Source organism: Rhamphochromis longiceps, linkage group LG15 (genome assembly GCF_057381845.1).
Source record: "Rhamphochromis longiceps isolate RC_006_pf linkage group LG15, R_longiceps_female_GT1.1, whole genome shotgun sequence".
NCBI classification, from domain to species: domain Eukaryota; kingdom Metazoa; phylum Chordata; class Actinopteri; order Cichliformes; family Cichlidae; genus Rhamphochromis; species Rhamphochromis longiceps.
In genome coordinates, this window is record NC_140571.1 from 22,105,697 (window position 1) to 22,123,355 (window position 17,659).

Sequence of the window (17,659 nt, forward strand, 5' to 3'; positions counted from 1 at the left end):
CCTTTTAAGAGGAAGAAACCTTCGACAGAACCAGGCTCAGGGCGGGGTGGCCATCTGCCGCGACCATTCCTGGGGATTTCAAAAATGACTTGATCTGATCTAAATGTAAAACTAGCTCATTTAAAGTGTCCAGTGAGTTTTAGAAAATATTTTGCTGTTGATATCACGATGTCACTATAAAGTGGAAACTTTGTTTCTTCCCTTACACCTCCCAAAAAATGCCCGCACCGATGAGAAGCACTTAGATATGCAACTTGGTTCTGTGAATATCTTTCTTTTGAAAGTTTTAACAATATCTTCATCAAGATCTTGGAAGTTTAATTGCCAGAATGTCACCAAAGATGCATGCTTCCATCTTTTACAGAGGGATTTGAAAACCCTCTCGCTGAGTTTCTTGAACTTCTCTGGTGGGATTTTGTCGTATCTGGCCCTGATTTCAGTCCAGATTTTCATGGTAAGCCGGTTGGAGATAGCTTCAGCACTTTCAATGCTGAAGACTGTGCCTGATTTTTTTGCAACCTGGGAAATCAGTCCTTCCACAAAGATTTCCACTGAAAGTCTGCATCTTTCTTTCTTTTCATATGATTCCAGTCTATCAGTAACTGTTACTGCCAACAGGTGTTCTTGGAATACTGAAGTAGTTATGATATTAAATATTGGTTGTTCCATTAAATTCATTGAATCCTCCTCCCCACTCCTCCCCATTTCCAATGATATTAGTGACAATTTATGTAATTTGTCACAAATATCAGTGAAAATCGCATTAGCAATGCAGTCAAAATAATTCTGCACTTTTCGGTCTAAATGCAAATCCATCCCCTTGAATTTGTCCAAGAGTAGATCCAACAAACGTTTTTGGTGAGAATGAGGGCACTTTAAAAGTTTACCAAGCTTTGAAAGCACAGCCTGAATTAATGTCTCTAACCATCTTTCAAAGTCTAAGGTTTTTTCAGGTGGCTCACAGTCTACAGAAGATCTGTGATGCTGTATCTTTTTATATGACTCCGTTTGACTTACGTTTGTTAACGGTGGGATGCTGGCTTCATGTTCAACACAGGATTTCTGCTGCTGGGGATCTGGAATTGGATTGTTTTCTGCTTTTGCAGCACTGTGTTGGTCAGCATTTTGACAGCTTTCTTCTGTGTTAGCTGTTTCTTGGCTGTTAGCATCTATATTCTGTGCTGTATCAAACTCCTGCTCAGCAGAATCGTCCAAAAATTTCACACGTGACAAAACCGTTTTGCCAGTAGTGGTGTGGACAGAACAGTTTTCATGTACAGGGGAGTTCTGGGAAGACCTCAGTGGTGATACTGCTACTGACTGTGCACACAGGTCCATTACGTCCTCTACAAAACCTACAAGCCGCTTAGCGGTGAAGCAATCCGGATAGCCTGAGATAAGCTCTCCCCACTGCTTGATCGAAAAACTACTGAACAAGTTATTCAAGAGGGATACCAAAGCATGTACTGTAGAATTATCCCCATTGGTCTGAACTGTTTCATCATTTGTCATTGTGTTACAGTTCGAGCTTGCCATTTCACTTTTTTGTTTTTTATGTCTAAAATGTTGTTTTGTGTTAAACTCCGTGTTTGAACGTTTAAAGCGCTGCTGTCCCGCTGTGTGAATGCGTTTCAACTGAACAGCCAGGTCTATATATAAGGTCGGTTTAAGGTTTCTTTGTAACGTCAGGTGACGTTACAAAGAAACGTCACCAGTCAAAGGACTGGCCCGGCTCGTCATAACGAAAGGGGCGGGACAAATCTGTTGCTTAGCAACTGAAAAAAAAGGCACACCGCGCTGAATGCTACATCCGGCCTGCGACGGTACACCGCCTCCGCACCACCGTTTAAACATGAAGTGTGGATGTTAGAAGATCCCAAATATGGTGAGCTACTGGGAAATTACTCACGTTTTTGTTCTTGAGAGTGAGCGATAATAAGCGACATTTTATTGAGAAATTACAGTAGTCTGTCTACAAAAACTACAAAAATGACCTAAATAAGACAGAAGTACACATTCATTTTTATCGTTTTGTCAACAACAGGGCGCATGAGGTTTGTTCAGTATTTGTTGTGTCTACAAGGCTCAGGCGCCCCCATGAAGTGTCTTATTTGTATAGTTGAAAGCATTATAAAGGAACGCAAAACTAAATTACATATAATTATAATTCTTGGCACTTTCTGGTGTGTGTGAGTTAGTGTTTCTCTTTTATGATTTGTGGGTCCAGCATCAAATTCAGAATCCTTCCCATCACACATGAGGTCTTGAATAATCATCTTATTTTAAAGACCTCGTAGTTTGATAGTTTGCTCTCAGACTGTGGGCTTCCTTGTGGTTTTTAGGATATTTAGAAGTAGAAGGGGATCATCCTTCTGTGGAACCAGCTCCCAGTTTGAATGCAGGAGACGGACACTATCTCTACTTTTAAGATTAAGTTTCAAAGTTACCTTTTTGCCAACGCATATAGCTAGGGCTGAATCAGGTGACCATGAATCCTCCCTTAGTTACCCTGGGACTACCCTGCTGGGGGATTCCCACCATGTGTTTATACACCTCTCTGCATTCAATAATTAGTTCTTGTTCATCTCTGGCTCTCGTCCACAGTGTGTCTTTTGTCCCCTTTTTCGTCTCCTCATCCCCAAAGGGTCGCAGCGGGCCGCCCCTCCCTGACCGTGGTTCTGCCAGAGGGTGCTTCCTGTTAAAAGTGAGTTGTTCCTTCCCACTGTATTGAGGTTTTTTCTTTTTAATTGTAGACTTTCTACCTTACAATCTATACCACCTCGAGGAGACTGTTGTTGTGATTCAGCTCTGCATAAATACAATTAAATCGAATTAAGTGGGTTCAGCTGTTTTGTGAAATAAATGTGAGTGACATGGTAAGTAATAGCCTGCATGTAACTCATGGTAAGAAGAGCAATATCGCCCCCTCCTGGTTCAACCTTTTTTTCTTTGCAGTAATCTTTCCAATAATAATACATATGCACTAACCTCATGCTTGCTGTTAACAATAGCCTAAAGACACAAAATCAAGTTTAGTTTTTTCCTTAAGTTTATGTTTTTTTTTATATGGTTGGCATTTATTTTGTTTCTTTTTAATAATTATATTGATTCTATTGATTGTTTGCCAAGCACTGAGGTCTCTGCTTAGACTGTGCTACTGGGATCACTGATTTAAAAATGAGGCAAAAGCACCAAAGTTGTGCTCAAAAATAGTACAGTGAGCTACAACCTGTTGCTGTAGTAATTCTAACACACTTATTGTTTTTAAATACATACATGTTTAGTTCTTTTAAACCTAATTATATATATATTTTTTGCAAAAGTGTCACCTAAACACCCAAATATACGTAATTCAAAACTTACTTTAATTATTACTACCCATTTGGCTGGTAACATGGACCCAGTCTGATGGATAGTTACTGAACAGATAGTCTTTTCTTTAAAGGCTGCATTCAGAGCAAATCATTGTAAAAACAAGACAAGTCAATAAAAAACAAGTAATAACTATAATACTAAACTACAATAGAGAGAAAATCCAGTAAATATAATTATATTATGTAAAAAATATACAAATATTTACCTCTAATTTAAAAAGACATTACAAGGGTACTAGTTTCATTTTAATCTAAACATAATCTAAATTGACACTAAATCAGTTTAAATATTACAGCTGAAGGTGATTTTAATAAATGTACTGCTGCTTGACTTTGTTTTACTACTGCAGTATAATTTATCATGTACAAAAGCTCCAAATGTTGTTTCTCTGACTTAATGTTCTGATGACGTTTGTGTTACTTTGCAGGAAATAGTCAGGACCCAGATGAACCTGTGCTGGAATTCAGTGTGGGTGAGTAATATGAGCATTTATGAAGGCTGTCCATGACCTGTAATTAAATTTAGCGTCATTAGTGCCACTCATTGCAAGTGACAGTGCACATGCTTTCAGCATGGAGTCTGCTCTTATGGTAGCAAAATAAATTCAGAAAATCTCCATCAAAAAGCAGCTCAGCAGCAGAAATATATATGGTCAGCTGGTTGTGAGTTAATGAGCATGTGAAATCAGTGTGAACATTTTGAAACAACAACTCTCCAACCTCGTAATTGTAAGACTGCCTGTGCAGCCACAGGAGCCTTCAGAGAGTCTTCCTGCTTGTCTCTTGGGTTGATTTGCTCGTGTTTTCTCACCCAGTCAATGACTGTAAAAGGGCTGGACTAATTGGAGGCAGGTGTAATTGATTGCACTGATATGCTAGTCTACTTATAGCCCACATTACAAACACTGCTGTGTTATTTTGTCTCTCAGTGCAGGTATGTAATGTGACAAAACCTCTAATGATCTGATATGTTTGGGATGGATGGGCTGTGAATTATATAGTGAATTGTCTTATTTTGTCGCTCTGTGCAGGCTTTCTACTTACAGGGTGGTGGGTCTCAGAGGACAATTGCTACCCCTGTTGAAGTGAACAACGTGTGGAGTGCAACTGGCTTTGTGGCATAGCTGGCTCTGGCCTTGGACTGTGTGTTTTTACTTTGTACCTAAATGGGACACTGGACTTTTAACTACTATTCATTGTGTTTATAAATAAAATTTTAGAATTTTATTGACTGTCATCTTTTTGCCCACGGTGGAGACGGTTGGTCAGACCTAGAATCTGTGTGTGTGTGTGTGTGTGTGTGTGTGTCATCAGCAGGGTTTTGCATAAAAGAGTGTGAGCAGGTCAAAAGGTCAATTCATTTATTGTAGTTTTATGGCAGCACCCTCTAGTGGCCTTGAAGCAAACAGTCTCCTAACTAAGCCATGGCATCTCCGGTCTCTCCTACTTTTGTGTGCTCTGCTGAAGGAGCAGCATTGGATCTAGTGATACTGAGTAAGCTGATTAGGACAGGCCTGGAGAAATGTGGTTTGCATGAAGTATCAGGAAAAAAACAACCTTGTATTGTAAAATAATAATACACGAATAATAAATACTTTTCATGACATTCAGATTTCTGGACTCACGAGTTCATAGAACATTAATGTTACGAAACATTGAGAAGTCTTAAAACTACATTGTATACTTATTATTTATTTACTTTAATCAGATTTGACTGGTATTTTTAAACATTAAGTTTTTGTTCCTTCAACTATTGTATTTAAGCTTATGACTCACTCACAGTATGTTTATATAACTGCCTAAAAAACGGTGAGGATGTGGCCGCAGTGGCTGAGAAGCAAGAACTTTGCTTTTTCTTTTTTTTTTCTTTTTTTTTTTTAATTGGGAAGCATAAATGAACATACCAGAAAACCCTACACGAAGGAGCCATATTTGTTTTTTGTGTGTGCATAAGATGACGCTTTAGTATTATTACACATATGATAAGGATGTTAGCATGCAACACACAAACTCAAGTGGTGTTGCCAAGATAGTTGCTGACTGGCAAGAAACTTCTAGAAGAAATCTGGTGACAGTCCAAAGCACAAATTAGATATTCACTGAGATATTCAACATTTCTTTATCTCAGTCGGTGATCCCCACATGCTTCAAAGAGTCCATCATTGTTCCTGTCCCGAAGAAACCCCACCCTGCTTCTCTCAATGACTATCGCCCTGTAGCCCTCACCTCAGTAGTGATGAAGTGCTTTGAACGCCTGGTCAGAGACTTCATCATTTCTTCACTACCAGACACACTGGACCCACTACAGTTCGCTTACCGTCCAAATCGTTCCACAGACGATGCCATCTCTCATCTCCTCCACACATCACTCACTCACTTGGACACTAGAAGGGGGAATTATGTTAAAATGCTCTTCATAGACAGGGCAGGGATAGCTCAGTAGGTAAAGTGGTCGCCCCATGATCGGAAGGTCGGCGGTTCGAATCCACTTAACGGCTACCCTGAGGTACCCCTGAGCAAGGTACCGTCCCTACACACTGCTCCCCGGGCGCCTGCTTAGTGGGCTGCCCACTGCTTCACTGAGTGAATGGGTCAAATGCAGAGAAAAACAAGTAATTTCCCCATGGGGATCAATAAAGTATCCATTATTATTATTATAGACTACAGATCTGCATTTAACACCATAATTCCCTCCACACTCACCACCAAGCTGGAGCATCTGGGACTCAGCTCATCTATGTGTCAGTGGATCTCCAACTTCCTAACTGGCAGACCACAGGCAGTAAGGATGGGCGGACATGTCTCAGCCTCCACCACTCTCAGCACTGGAGCCCCCCAGGGGTGTGTTCTGAGCCCCCTGCTGTACTCTTTGTACACATATGACTGTGTGGCCACTACCAGCTCCACCACCATCATCAAGTTTGCTGACGACACCGTCGTGGTGGGCCTGATCTCTGATAACAACGAGACGGCCTACCTGAAGGAGATTAGGAATCTGGAGAACTGGTGCCAGAGGAACAACCTCCTTCTAAACGTCAGTAAGACAAAGGAGCTGATAGTGGACTTCAGCACTAAGCAGGAGAGGAACTACCAGACCCCCGTCATCAACGAGTGCCCAGTGGAGAGAGTGGACAGCTTCAAATACCTCGGAGTTCACATCACGCAGGACCTGTCATGGTCCTGTCACATCAACACCGTGGTGAAAAAGGCCCGACAGCGTCTCTACCACCTCAGACGCTTGAGAGACTTCCAACTGCCCTCCAAGGTGCTCAGGAACTTTTACTCGTGCACCATAGAGAGCATCCTGGCGGGAAACATCTTAACCTGGTTCGGGAACAGCACCATGCAGGACAGACGAGCTCTACAGAGGGTTGTGCGGTCAGCTGAGCGCACCATCCGCTCCGAGCTCCCTGACCTGCACTCAATCTACAGCAGGCGGTGCTGGACCAAGGCCAGGAAGATGGTGAAGGACCTCAGCCATCCCAACAACAGACTGTTCTCTCTGTTGAGGTCAGGAAAGCGATTCCGCTCCCTGAAGACCAACACAGAGAGACTGAGGAGGAGCTTCTTCCCGCAGGCGATACGGTCTCTCAATCACACCACCACACAGTACTGACCCACACATGTGGTTCTTACACACACACTGGACTTTCTGGACTTTGGTTTTGCACAACACTGGTCACTATATTCTTCATTTCCGGTTAATACTTGTACAGCTGCTGTTATTGTGTATATATTTATTTATATTTAGATTTCTTCATACATTCTTATATAGTTCTATATTGTGTATTGTGTATTTTGTTGTACAGTTATTTTATTTTCAACTTTAATTTATATACACTCAACAAAAATATAAACGCAACACCTTTGTTACTGCTCCCATTCCCCATGGGATGGACGTAGAGACCTAAAATTCATTCCAGATACACAATATAACCATCCCTCCCAAACAGTGGTCACAAATCAGTCCAAATGTGTGGTAGTGGGCACATCTGCTATATTGAGATAATCCACCCCACCTCGCAGGTGTGCCACATCAGGATGCTGATCTGACATCATGAGTAGTGCACAGGTGTACCTCAGACTGCCCACAACAAAAGGCCACCCTGGAATGTGCAGTTTTTTGCGCTATTGGGGGTCTGGGGACCCAGAACCGGTCAGTATCTGGTGTGACCACCATTTGCCTCATGCAGTGCAACACATCGTCGCATGGAGTCTATCAGATTGTCAATTGTGGCCTGTGGAATGTTGGTCCACTCCACTTCAATGGCTGTGCGAGGTTGTTGGATATTCGTGGGAACTGGTACACGCTGTCGTATACGCCGGTCAAGCACATCCCGAACATGCTCAATGGGTGACATGTCCGGTGAGTATGCTGGCCATGCAAGAACTGGGACATTCTCAGCTGCCATCTGCCCTGAACAATGTGAACCATGATTCATCCGTGAAGCGCACACCTCTCCAACGTGCCAGACGCCATCGAATGTGAGCATTTGCCCACACAAGTCTGCTACGGCAACGAGCTGGAGTCAGGTCAAGACCCCGATGAGGACGACGGGCATGCAGTTGAGCGTCCCTGAGACGGTTTCTGACAGTTTGTGCAGAAATTGTTTGGTTGTGCAAACCAATTGTTCCAGCAGCTGTCTGGGTGGCTGGTCTCAGACGATCTTCGAGGTGAACCTGCTGGATGTGGAGGTCCTGGGCTGGTGTGGTTACACGAGGTCTGCGGTTGTGAGGCCGGTTGGATGTGCTGCCATATTCTCTGAAACGCCTGTGGAGACGGCTTATGGTTGAGAAATGAACATTCAATGCACGGACGACAGATCTGGTTGACATTCCTGCTGTCAGCATGCCAATTGCACACTCCCTCATTGCTTGTGGCATCTGTGGCATTTTGCTGTGAGACAAAACTGCACATTCCAGGGTGGCCTTTTGTTGTGGGCAGTCTGAGGTACACCTGTGCACTACTCATGATGTCAGATCAGCATCCTGATGTGGCACACCTGTGAGGTGGGATGGATTATCTCAATATAGCAGATGTGCCCACTACCACACATTTGGACTGATTTGTGACCACTGTTTGGGAGGGATGGTTATATTGTGTATCTGGAATGAATTTTAGGTCTCTACGTCCATCCCATGGGGAATAGGAGCAAAAACAAAAGTGTTGCGTTTATATTTTTGTTCAGTGTATGAAGACGTGGATTCTCCTTTTCACATGTTAGCATGTTGTTTGGCCAGCTGTGGCTTACATTACCACAGCTGTGATAAAATTATCAGGAGTACTTCTATGTCTATGAGGGGAAAGCTTTCCTTGTTTACATATAATATAATAATGATACAGATAATGAAAGTCAGACAAAGTGGATCATGTCTTTTACAAAGTGCATAAATAAATTAAGCAGATTTTTTTTCGGTTGTGGTTTCTGAGTTGTGAAATGTCTGCAGCTCCGGAGTGGACTGTATTTGATTTGTCACATTGAAAGAGGGCCAGAAAATTACATAATCAGTGAAGCCAAACACATGTCTCTTTCCTAATATGGGCAATGTCTTTAGTAAAACTCAGCTGTAAGCATGTCTCCAGGCTCTGAATTGAAGGATTTTAGCACACAATGTTATGTGTTTTCAAACTCACAAAATCATATTTTACGTTCTTGAAGCAATAACCACGTGAAACTGAAGTTTAAATACTTTTCTTCCCTACATCCTGTGTGCAAGAGTCAATTATAGCATCATTTGGAGAGTTATATTTCATTTAGCATGTTATCGCATATCTGAAGGGGACCTAAAATAAAGCACAGTTCAGTCAGAGGGTCTCTTATTGATTGAAATCAACTTTTCCTGCTTTTAGGAGATAACTGAAAGTATACATGAAAGTGCCTTATCTTTTATAACCACAGGTTTTTTTTTATAATGGGTGTTTGTGTAAACTGTGTGTCACAGAAATAAAAGGCTGCTGTGGCGTGATGGTTCTTCGTAGTGGTCTGACACCGAGGGCAGAGGGGCTGCTCTGAGATCCTTCCCTTGCTAGCATGTGAAAAACCGGTTGAGCTGTTCGTCTTGTTTCATTAACGGGAATAAGTCTCTAAAGCAGCGGGGCCTGTGGAAGCGCAGACCCAACACTTTCCAGTAGCATAAGATTTTTTGCCAAGAAGTGCGACAGCAAAGAACTGATTGTCCAAATATAAGTTTCCTTACTTTTTCTATGAAGTTTATATGTTTGTAAAAATAAAGTAAACCATCTGCTCTAAACAGGTTTACATAGACTCAAGATTCCTTTTATCATTTTCTTGAAAATGTGTTTTTGGGGTGTTTTGCAAAACTAACTTTCCTCAGTCACACACTTTTTTCCTTCAGTTAAAAAACTTGTAGATCTGGCATATTGATCGATCACAGGTTTGATAGCTTATCTCTGGACAGTCAGCTTAAAGAAGAATTTGCAAAGTTCATTGTATTTATTTAAGATCATTTTTGACAGCCACAGCTGTGACACATCAATGATTTTTATAAGATATTTATCACAGACTGACAGAACTACGAGAAACACCTTTTAGTTATCGTCCTTTTTAGTCGTCTGAAAAGTTCATATAAAAGCAGAGGTTTCTCTGTTTTAAAGACACAGAACATTTTTAAGACACAATCACACAAGTAGATATTTCAAGAAGACAGTGTAAACAAACATTTAGGGGCTGTGGTTTCACATGTTGCTCCACCTATCATGCGTTAGAGTCACCTTCCAGGAAGTTTCCAGGTCACTTACCCAGTATATGTACTCAGACTGGAACCAGTATGTTTGAGATTCATACAACCAGAAAACTGTCTCCTCTGTTTATTGTGTGAATTCACACTATTGAGATCCTGTTTCTCTTTAAACTTTATTCTACCTTATTCTAGTTGCTCCGACCTTTGCTGGTTAACTACTCCCTCCGTTTTCAGCCGATTTCCACCATTTAAACTTGAATCTGTTCTGCTCCCTGTGCTAATGCCAGCTGTATCTTTTGGTGGTCATACCTTTCATACTTTTTGAGATATTACAGTTTTTGCCCGTTGCTTGAACACTACAAACCCATGCTTAGACTAAAGTAACACAACTTGAAGTTTTTGTTACCATACCTCAAACACATGTACCCCTACCTTAAACAAAAGCGCTGCTTTGCACCCTAGTTGCAATTATGCAACACACTTACTCCTTTATGCAACACACATGGTCCTGCATGCTACACTCTATTTCATACATAAGACACTTTGTTCACAAAATGAAATTTCAGGGTGCCATTTGGAAAACACATGTACCCAAAATACAAAACACATCGGGTAATTGCAACCACTCAAATACACGCCTGAAGGCACTTACTTGTAAAACTGAACACCAATTAGCCAACTACAAAAAGCCCTCAGTTTAGCCAATTCAAGAACTTTGCAAGCATGGATGGAGGGAGAGCAAGAGGAGGAGGAGGAGGAGGATGATGAGGAGGAGGAGGAGGAGGAGGTCGAAGTCGAAGAGGCCATGCACGGACCCATATTTCTGATGATATAAGAGCAACTTTGGTGGACCATGTCATCAACCATGGCCTGACTATGAGGGAAGCTGGGCAGAGAGTCCACCCACATCTAAGCCGCTTCACAGTGGCATCTGTAATAAGAACATTCCGACTAGAAAACAGGTCTGTCTTCACCTCTCTACCTTCTACTCCACTCAGATGGTTTTTATAGCACTGTTCTACAGTATATACCATTACCATATCAAGTGTACAGGGTATTGCAGGGTGCTAAGGCTCCTTTTGCAGCCAAAGTGGTAGTTTCTGTGAAACATAGCATGATTACTTATATTGAAGTACAGTGGATGACACAGTACATACAGTAAAGTACTGTAAGAAAAATAAGCAAAGCGATGACAATATGTGGTTGTATTTCTCTAGACTGACTCGAAGACCTTCTGGGGGAGGACGCCAACGCCTGTTCACACAACAGCAGGAACTTGCCGTTGTGGACCTAGTGAGGGCAGACAATGCCATCCGTCTCCACCAGCTACGAAAGCAAATACTTGCAGACAGGCAAGTGTTCAACAGCATAAACCATGTGAGCATCACCACCATCAGACGCATCTTGGGAAAACACAGCATCACCATGAAGCAGCTCTACAGAGTCCCATTCGAGAGGAACAGTGACAGGGTCAAAGGACTTTGAGCTGAATATGTACGGGTAAGCGTAACTGTCCTTTACATGTACAATACAGTATTGGTGAAGTCCAGTAGCAGCTGAATATGTACCATATCAGTACCACATGGATCCATTCTGAGAGCTACACAGGTACCTGTGTGATGGGGTTCTGTATGTGTAGCACTGTAGTACAGTAATATGTTCTCTTGGCCATGGATGGAGCTGCACAGCCTCATGAATTCATTTTCATTGATGAAGCTGGATTCGACCTGTGCAAAACAAGACGACGGGATCGTAATGTCATTGGCCAAAGGCAATTGTGCACGTCCCAGGGCAGCGCAGGGGAAATGTCACATTGTGTGCCGCCATAAGCCTTCGAGGGCTTCTGCATCATCATGCAAAACTAGGTCCATACAACGGCCAACATATACTCACATTTCTAGATGCTCTCCCCTCTTCTCTTCACCCTGTACACCTCTGACTTCTGCTACAACTCTGAATTATGCCACATTCAGAAGTTTGCAGACGACACAGCCATCATGGGGTGTATCTGGGACGATCAGGAAGAGGAGTACAGAAGTCTGGTGAGGAACTTTGTCGCATGGAGTCACACAAACCACCTGCAACTCAACACCTCAAAGACTAAGGAACTGGTTGTGGACTTCGGGAGGTCTAGAGCAGGTCCACTGCCGGTTCAGATAGAGGGGGAGGAGGTGGAGGTGGTCAACAAGTACAAGTACCTCGGGCTGTGGGTGGACAATAAACTGGACTGGTCATGCAACACAGAGCACCTGTATAAAAAAGCCCAAAGCCGACTGTACTTCCTCAGGAGGCTGAGGTCTTTTAACATCTGCAGGAAGCTCCTGAGGATGTGTTACCAGTCGGTGGTTGCTGGAGTACTTTTCTATGCTGTGGTTGGTTTTTTGTACTGTTTTTATCAATAAATCTCAGCAACAAAGGACCTACACCCATGTGTGTTGATTTCTCCCTAAGACGGCAAACTGAAACACTCCAAGTTGGTGACTTTTGGAGATTTATTTCCCTGGATGATTGAGAATGCATCAAGATGAAACACAAAAGGAAGTTCACAGCTTTTAGCAGCTCCCCCACCCCCTCATCCACACACCCCCACTCCCCTCCCTCCAGAATTCCCAGCTAACAACCTAATATACATATGAATGACTAGCCAATTTAGCTTCCACTTGGCTGAAGCTAAAGCTTAGCTAAAAGCCATTTGGCTGCTCTCCGGGTTTTAAAGGTAGAAAAAGCCAAATGGCAGTCCGTGGTGATGTAAGTGTTAAAATGTTTTGTTAAACTCAGATTCTTATTTTATTCAAAAAATAAACATCTAGTAAATAATTTCAGGGGTCTTTAAGAATTAGGCTCATTTACTTTCACAGGGAACATGACTAATTTATTAATGTGTGCTCTACACATTGGGACTTTATATTTATATTTATTTCACTTTTTCCTAATACACAACTTTTGACAAAGGCGGAGAGAATTCTTAACAGAATTATTAAGGGAGATTCAAACATAGATTTTTCAAAATATGAGAGGGTCAGGACCCACTAAAAGCCACACAAAGATTATCGAGATGCAGTGGCAGATGTAATAGAGAAAGACACAGGGCCACCTGAAATCTGTCGTCCTATCTGGTGCAAAACCAACATGTAGTAGAATCTGGAATTTTGATTTTGAGTTAAAAATAAAATATGGGTAAAATGCAGAAATCTTTTCCAGTAAAGTAAAAAATAAGAGTCGCAATTATAGTTGAATCCATAACACCTAATTGTTTCTACGAGATCACGTCGTTGCTGAAAGTTATCAGTGATCTCAATGTGTGAAAGGAACTCCCAGTATCTGGGGTTCAAGCTCCTCTTGGCTGAGAAACCCTGGGGCAAACATGTGAACAAGACCTGAATAATACCAGTAATGAAGACTTCTCTCCAAAGATCAATAAAAGGAAGCCCCAATCTGATGAGAGTCTAGCAAAATATGGTTCACTCCACTTGCCTGAAATGGTTAACAGTCCAAGGCATTTCAGTTGTAGAATGATTGGGTACAACAATGAAACAGATGTGAGATGAGGGAAGTGCCAAATGTTCCTTTGTGTCTCCAAATAAAATCAGTACTTCCTCAGATATCCTAAATAAATTGACTTTTGTGAAATAGAAAGTTCAGTGCCATCACTTATTCCTGAACCAATAGTTTACAGCTAGTGAAGTGTCAGTGACTTCTGGGTTGGTCCCTGATCTTCATCTTATGAGATTGTTATTTTAATAACACTTGATTTATTTAAAAGAAAAAAGGAAAAAAAGAAAAAACGAAAATATTTTCTCCCTGTTTTTTTTCTTATTCTCTGGGTCTCAGGAGGACATTATGTCCCTCTCCACTACAAGACTCTTGTTATGTCTACAAAACAGTCATATTAAAATCATCCTCAATTCTATTCTGGCGCTGTCTCCCGACTTTTCCTGACCTGATTCTGCGCGTGGACGGAGCAGCAACACAGACGACTCGACTAACGTACTACCTTAATTTCACTATAGCAGGGCACGCACACATCAATGCAACCAAACACATTTTGCTATAAATCTAGTTAATTTTAGTCAGTTTTGTGAACATTCAGTACAGTTTTAGTTAGTATTCCTTTTTGTTTTGATTTTATTACCGTTAACGCAAATTTTTTCCACTTCTAGTTTTCGTTATTTCATTTGTTGTCTTTAATAATAATAATCTTCTCTGCACCCTTGAATAAACATACTTAATATGATCAACATTTTGCTGCTTATTATTTCACCATCTTATTGAATCAAATACTTCATCCTTATGTGGTTTACGACATTATATTTATCTAAATCTCCACTTTGTCTCTAAATGTTTGAAGAATTTTTCGAGTTCGGGGTCAAATTTTGAGAATTTGACCATAAGTGAAAGTTATGGCGTTATCACCCCCTTTGGGGATTACCTTTTTCCCGTTTTGATGATATTCCTCCCCATTCTTTATTTTTTGCAAGTACCCCTCTTCGGTGGCGAGAAACTGTTGGTGTGATCAAGCGGGTGCTGTAAAAACAAAAGCTCAGGACAGAACAGTCACCAGTCATGTACTTCATTCAAAATTAACAAATATCAAGCTTCATATTGATCCTCTGAGTGTAATGGTACATTTTAATTTGCACTTCTCAAAACTAAAAACAATATTTTCTTTATTTTACTCTTGTTCTTGTGCAGCACCACCCCTCAGCACATGCCCCTGTTATTTTATCTTACTTTTAAATTGTTGACTACTTCAAGAGAGCGCCCAAAAGACGGGGACCAGTGTTTATCATTACATATCTCCATTTCGAGTGTGGCTGTCTATCATTCCCCTATTATTCATAGACCTCGGTGGAGGGTTTTTTGTTTGTTTGTTTTTTTCTAAAATTAATTGACTCTCTATAGTGACCCACTATGGTTAATAATAACATGCTCAGTCATGAGTGGGATCAAACCTTTTCTTCACTTTAGCATTTAACATTCCCAACAATATAATGTGATACATTAATTAAAACACAGCTACTAAAACACAATTTTCTTAATGCAAACATCAGTAACTCAAAATTAGCAACCAAGGGGTTCAGCCTGCAGTTCACACTCCTGTGAAACTACAGCTCTTTAGTCTCTGTCATTCTTCTGTTCTTGCAGACAAAACAAAGCAAAACAAAACATCCACCCTTCTTTTACAGGTTGGGTGAATTGTTGTGGACATTTAATAATCCTAAAGTCGGCACCGTTTTTGTCTCAGTACCAAGTCAGTTAAAACTTTTAGTCGTCAGTCCATCCCAGTCCAGTCACATGCATACATTCACACACATTCGTACCAGAAGTTGCTGATAATGGAGTCTCACGCGCAGCCTATTCGAGGCTCCATCACCAGCAAGATGACGTCATCATTTTAAAGGAAACAGCTCCTTGTTTGTTTTTCCTTCTTTGGACTGGATTGACTCGCTGCAATCCTTTTAGGCTTCAGGATCAGTGTCCCATATAAGTGAATTTTCTCCCAAGCTCATTATAATCATGGAGAAAAAATACTTTGCGACTGTTTTCAATAAGAATATTTTATAGCGCTTTAAAGTTCAATCTCTCAGGCCTGGATTAAAGAGCTGATTTGTTAAATCAGGAACTCACAAAATACCAAAATATCACCACCGGTGGATCACACCTCTCAGATGTTCTTATCTCAGTGCACTGTAACAAAAGAAAAAACAAACGTAAACAATAAAACACTCATATAATAACAGATACTGGGGCCCATTGCAAACATGTCCAACGTTCAAACCATCTTTCTCTCTCTTAGAGAAAGAGAACAATCCAAACCTCACTGATAGAATCAACCTAGTGTCAAGCAAAACCCAAAGATCAACCAAAACTTCACACACTGTATTGTGTAGGCCTACAGGCACCGTAACTCCTTTTTTTTTTTTTTTCACTGACAAAGACATATTGGATTGACTTGATTCAATAGTGGACACTGGTTACACACAAATGTTTTGCTTTGGCAGAAACTTAAACAACTGAGTCAAATCAACACAACCTTTTCATATTCTCTCCAAAAGAAAACTCACATCATTCACTCATCATTTTCGCTCTGTACCACTGCTCCTTATCAGGCTGTGTGAAGCACAGTACACAATTCAGTGGAGGCCTTAAGCCATAAACAGACATCACGCACAGACATTGTTTTCACAACCAAACTACTTTAAACCTTGTCCCCTAAATCTACACAGATGCCCTCTGTGTGGCATGAAATGCATTTAACCAAATAACAATCAATGGCTTCTTATTGTTGTACCCGACTCCATATTCGGATGTTTGTGTGCAGCATTTGTTAGTAAAGCATTCTTCGTTGCATCAGCGTGTGTGTGTATCACTCTTTATTGCACAAGCTTGTAGATGTGTGTGTGTGTGTGGATCACTTCTCAGTGAATTGAATTAGCATTTTGATTTTTTGCGGGTGTGTGTGTCATTTCTCACTCAATCAACGAGTGCATATGTTCGTATGTGTTTCTCTTCATTCTGAGTCAATGCATGTAGATGTGTGTGTTTGTGTGGGTATCTGTGTTCATCACTTTCCTGTTCTGGTGTTCTGGGTAAACCACGGCCTGAAGCGTGCCCTGGGGTCCTGCCCTCCTCCTTTTCAGTCCGTTTGCATCTGTTGGTGCTGCTGCTCAAAGTTCTGTCCATACTGGTTCTGGCCCCAATTGAGGCAGTGCTTTTCTCCAGTATCCTGCATCTTCTCCTTATTCCACTCCTCCTTAGCTTGACCCTTTTGCTTCTGTAGCTCCTTCAGGGTTTTAATACGCAGCTCAATCGTCTGGATGTCAGTGTCAAGCTCCAGTCTACGCTGCTGCTCCAGCTCTTCCTCTGTTTCTCCCAGCCAAGTCAAGATTTTGTTCAGGTCAAAGTTCAGCTGCTGTCACTGCTGCTCGTTCTGCTTTGTTCTCATCTCCTTGCTGAGGCCCTGAGCCTGATGTCAAGTCGTGTGTCTGGGACTCCAAGTCTAATGGGTTCGATAATCAGCCAGCTCCTCCTGAGCCATGCTCAGTTATCTGCTCTGATGCCTTGAGCTCTTACTGAGGGGCAGAAACCTCACAATCTTTTCCGTCCACTTCAGATTGAAGTCCATCGATGTTTTCCTTGCTTTGCTCCACGGCCTTTTGCGGCTCTGCTGTTCGGCTCTTCTCAGAGGTCAGCTCCTGGCCGAGCCCCGACACCTGTGCCTTCAGCTTATTTTCTCCTGGTGTTTTGTCCATTCTGAGGTGCCTCCTGACCTCAGTTACTCCTCCTGTCTCTGGCACGCCCTTCTTGCTGCCCGATGGTCATTGTTGGTCCGTCACTGTCCTGCACAGTTTTAATGCAGAGTGGTTAAGGTCAGCATGGTTTTGCTCGGCCTCACTTTTCATCTGGGCTTAATGGGCGTCTCGTCACAGCTCTGTCAGCTGAAGCTGTCTTTTTCCATATGGCAAGAGTGTGAAGAGTGTGTGAGAGGGGTGTGTCCGATCAGGCACAATGCTGGTGGCTTTGCGAGTGCCTCGTTTTCCAAATCCAGATGTTTATTTGTCACGTACACAGCAACAGAGAGA

The 17,659-nt window shown here is 41.8% G+C and overlaps 1 long non-coding RNA gene across 1 annotated transcript; it reads left to right on the forward strand.

The window, feature by feature from the left end:
* Positions 1-1,189: 1,189 nt before the first annotated feature.
* LOC146652635 (uncharacterized) lies at positions 1,190-5,168 on the forward strand. The gene is made up of 4 exons (XR_014907585.1): positions 1,190-1,885; positions 2,605-2,704; positions 3,803-3,847; positions 4,406-5,168. It is a non-coding gene; the product is annotated as an uncharacterized LOC146652635 (long non-coding RNA).
* The last annotated feature ends 12,491 nt before the right edge of the window (positions 5,169-17,659 follow it).